Source organism: Carlito syrichta, unplaced genomic scaffold (assembly GCF_000164805.1).
Source record: "Carlito syrichta isolate Samal-C Ts95f unplaced genomic scaffold, Tarsius_syrichta-2.0.1 Scaffold301541, whole genome shotgun sequence".
NCBI lineage: Eukaryota > Metazoa > Chordata > Mammalia > Primates > Tarsiidae > Carlito > Carlito syrichta.
Genome location: NW_007245637.1, coordinates 456,457 through 461,505, shown reverse-complemented (window position 1 = coordinate 461,505; position 5,049 = coordinate 456,457).

The following is a 5,049-nucleotide window of genomic DNA, read 5'->3' as shown; positions in this document are numbered from 1 at the left end:
TGGTTTGTTTTCCACATTTGATAGATATCTGCTGGGAACTCCCGGAAGAGTCAATGTGGCATGCTGTATCCTTGGGCACTTACTGAATCCATCTGAGCATTTGAGAAACAATAGGAGAAGGAGAAGCTAATAAAGACTTGAGCAGCAAAACAGCTCAAGATAATTCTCTCAACTCCCTAAATTGACCTGAAATTACATTTCATTCCTCACAAAAGAAAGCAACAAGTAATGTCACTATACTGTTATAACGCCCTTGCACAGTTCCATTTTCCAGAAACCTAATTCAGATGCAGTACGTTGCAAAAGCACTTGTGGGTGGATGGATACATACCTTCCTAAGCACGCAATTATAAGGCCCATTTCTTTGTCTTTTGCTCCAGATAATTGTTTTTTTTTCCCTTTTTCTGTAACACGATGCTCCTCAATTTATAAAATATATCTGGAAAAAAGAGAATCCAGAACTACAGATAACATTGCCTTTTATCTTTCAGCAGTAATCTTTTTTTTTTAAGGAAAAGTTTATTTAAAAGTAAATTAGAGAGGCAAAGAGAAGGGAGAGAGAAAATACACCTCCCCAAGGTGGGGGAGGGATCCAAAGCCAGGAAGCATGGCGATAGGCACAGCTCAAAGAGCACATGGCCACTAGAGTCACAGCTGTATTTTTAAAGCACTTTTTTTTTTTGAGTTGGGATTTCACTCTGTAGCCCAAGTTGAAGTGCAGTGGCACAATTCTGTACACTCCACAGCCTCAGTCTCTTGGACTCAGGCAATTCTCCCACCTCAGTCTCCCAAACAGCTGGGATGACAGGCGTGTACCACCACACCCCACTAATTTTTTGATTTTTTTTTTTGTAGAGACAAGGTCTCGCTATGTTGCCTAGGCTGGTCTCAAACTCCTGAACTCAAGCAATCCTCTGACCTCAGTCCCCCAAAGTGCTGGGATTACAGGCTGAAGCCCCTGCGCCCCACCTTAAAGCACATTTTAGAATAAACTTCGTCCTTCTGGAATTTTGCTGATTTTCACTTAAGAAATATAGATACATTCGAGGTTTTTCTTTTATTCAAGTTTCATTACTTCTTTGAAGCCAAATGGGGATGGTCCAAGTCTATTTTTGGTAACTAAAATAAATCAAAAGGAAAAGGTAAGCATTTCGTTTCTCCATATAAAACTTATCACGCTTCCCATTGTTTTCTGCACAATAGGACATTTCAAGTTAAAAAGCAACTTTCACTGGGGCAATATGTCCTATAAGAAGAGCAATGGGTCGGGCTCAGCCTGTAATCCCAGCACTTTGGGAGGTTGAGGTGAGTGGATTGCCCGACTCACCTGGGCAACTTGGTTCGAGACTCGCCTGGGCAACTTGGCGAGACCTCATCTCTACAATAAATCAAAAACCAGCCAGATGTGGTAGCGTGTGCCTGTAGTTCCAGCTACTTGGAAGGCTGAGGCGGAAGGATCTCCAGAGCCCAGCAGGCTGCGGTGGCCAGGAGTGTCACTCCAGCCTGGGTGACAGAGTGAGACTCCAACTCAAAAAAAACACAAAAAACAGAAGAGTAATCAACTTTTTTCTGTAGAAACCCTCATGAGGGATCTCACTGCAGACACACTCTCAAATACAGTCCTTAGAATGTTCATGCTAACTCCATTCCTCTCTTTCCTTCCAAGAGTCCATCAGAACACAAGGGAATGAGAAGGATATCATCATAAAATGGCTAACCTTAAACACACTCTGCTTTATAAAGAAAATAAAGTAACTGTTCCTCGAACTTTCATAATGTCATTACTATTAGTAAATAATTACTTATGATACACTTATATACTGTAACCTTTCAGTGGAGAATCATATTTTAGATTTTATTTTTTTGTGAGTTAGGATTTCACTCAGTTACTCAGACTGAAGTACAGTGGCACAATCATGGCTCACCGCAGCCTCAACCTCCTAGACTCAGGTGATCCTCCTGCTTCAGCTTCCAAGTAGCTGAATCTAAAGGCCTGCGCCACCACACCCAGCTATTTTTTTTATTTTTGTGGAGAAGAAGTCTCACTTTGTTGTCTATGTTGTCTAGGCTGGTCTTGAACCCCTGGGCTCAAATGATCCACCAATCTCGGCCTTCCAACATGTTGGAATTATAGGCATGATGTTTTTGTTTGTTTGTTTGTTTGTTTTGAGTTGGAGTCTCACTCTGTTGCCCAGACTGGAGTGCAGTGGCCGCTCCCAGCCACCGCAGCCTCAACCTGCCAGGCTCCGGCGATCCTTCCGCCTCAGCCTTCCGAGCAGCCGGAATTACAGGCATGCGCTACCATGCCCAGCTGATTTTTTTTTTGGATTTATTGTAGAGATGAGGTCTTGCTGCCCAGGCGGGTCTCGAACCCGCGGGCTCAGGCAATCCACTCACCTCAGCCTCCCAAAGGCACGGGATTACAGACCGAGCCACCGAGCCCAGCTGCATGATGTTTTTAAGGTAAGATTTTCCTGTGTAAATTCGGTTTCAAAAACTCAATCTCATTATTTCTATTAAATATACCTATAGTTTTAAGATTTGAATTTTAGAGCTTTTAAAAACAATATTCCCATGCACAAAGAAAATGTATTCGGTTGTACTTCCCAGAATTCAAGAGTGTAACATTTTATTTCATTGTCTTATTTCAGGTTATGTCTACCATTTGCACAGCAATCTTTTAAAAATAGTATCTGACTTTGACAGCAATTATTTAAAACTCTGAAATGCTTGAATGGATTGAGTTCTTAAGATTAATATTTGGTAAGCTACATTCAGTTATTCTTTTAATAAAAAAATTGCTTAATTCATCTCATTGCACACTGATTCTGTTACTCTTTTAAACCTAAACATAACTGGCTGAAACTATGCTGTAATTAAAACACTACCCAATATAGTTTGATTTGACAGAAGAATAAATGAAAAGCTCTCTTCAATAAAATAAAAGTCTTAGTTACATTTACAAAGATCTATACAAAGTATATAATAAAAAAATAATACTTTTATCTTTTGACTTTAGCTAAGAAAGCACACTTACTAATCATGGTCAGGCACCCAAAATTTCATTTTTAGATAAAGTTTGTTTGCAGCATTTACAAATAGAAGCCTAGATTACACTTAAATTATTGTTGCAAGTTAACAATTACTCCATTAATTATACAGTGGAAAAAGTTATTAAAGAAATTAAAATTCAAGAGACATCATATTACCTGACTTCAAATTATACTACAAGGCAATAGTAACCAAAACAACATGAAACAGATACACAGATCAGTGGAACAGAATAAAGAACTCAGAATTAAAGCCACATACCCACAACCAACTGATCGGCAAAGTCAACAAAAACATACAGGGAAAAGGACACCCCTGGTGCTGGAAAAATTGGTTAGCCATAAGCAGAAGAATAAAACCGGAACTATACCTCTTACTATATACAAAAATTAGCTCAATATAGAGCAAATGTAGGACCTGAAACTGCAAAAATCCTAGCAGAAAACCTTGGAAAAACTCTTCTGGACATTGACCAGGGCAAATGATTTATGACCTAATCTTCAAAAGCAAACAGAACAAAAAGAAAAATAGACAAATAGGGCTTAATTAAACTTACAAGTTTATACACAGCAAAAGAAACAATCAACAGAGTAAACAGACAACCTACAAAAGGGAGAAAATATTTGTAAACTCTGTATCTGATAAAGGGCTCATAACAGAATCTACAAATAACTCAAACAACTCAACAAGAAAAAAACAAATAACCCCATTAAAAAGTGAGCAAAGGACATGAACAGACATTTTTCCAAAAAAAAAAAAAAAGACATACAAGCACCAACAAATATATAAAAAATGCTCAACATCAGTAATCATCAGAGAAATGCAAATCGAAACTGCATTGAAATTCCATCTCACCCGTCAGAATGTCAATTATTAAAAAGTTGGGAGCCGGGCTCGGTGGCTCAACCTGTAATCCCAGCACTTTGGGAGGTTGAGGTGAGTGGATTGCCTGAGCCCACGGGTTCGAGACCTGCCTGGGCAACTTGGTGAGACCTCATCTCTACAATAAATCGAAATGAGCCGGGCGTGGTAGCGCACCCCTGTAGTTCCAGCTACTTGGAAGGCCGAGGCGGAAGGATCGCCGGAGCCCAGCAGGTCGAGGCTGCGGTGGCCGGGAGCGGCCACTGCACTCCAGTCTGGGTGACAGAGTGAGACACCAACTCAAAAAAAATAAAAAATAAAAAAATAAAATAAAAAGTTGGGCCGGGCTCAGTGGCTCACGTTTATAATCCCAGTACTCTAAGAGGCCAAGGTGAGAGGACTGCTTGAGCCCACGGGTTCAAAACCAGCCTGGACAACCTTGCAAGACCTCATCTCTACAATAAATAAAAAAAATTAGCTAGGCATCATGGTGCGTGCCTGTAGTTCCAGCTACTGGAAAGGAGGCTGAGGCTGAAAGATCACCTGAGCCCAGCATGTTGAGGCTGCAGTGGCTGAGAGCGTGCCACTGCACTCCAGCCTGGGCAACAGAGTGGGACTCCAACGCAAAAGTAAAAAATAAAAATAAAGTTGAAAATCAACAGATGTTGGCGAGGATGCAGAGAAAAGAAAACGCTTATACACTGTTGATGAAAATGTAAATTAGTATTACCATTTTGGAAAACAGTATGAAAATTTCTCAAAGTACTGAAAACAGAACAACCATTTGATCCAGGAATCTCACTACTGGGCATATACCTAAAGGGAAAGTAATCATTATATCCCAAAGATACTTGCACTTGTATGTTTATTGCAGTAGTATTCAAAATCATCAAGATATGCGATCAGCCTAAGTCCCCATCATTAGAGGAATGAATAAAGAAAATGTGATATAAATACATCATAGAATATGACTCAGCCATAAAAAAAGAATGAAATCTTTTGAGGCAACATATATGGAGCTGGAGACCATTATCCCAAGTGAAATAACTCAGCAACAGAAAGTCAAACACTGCATATTCTTGCTTGTAAATGGGAGCTAAACCATGGGTACGCATGGGTATACAGAGTAGAATAATA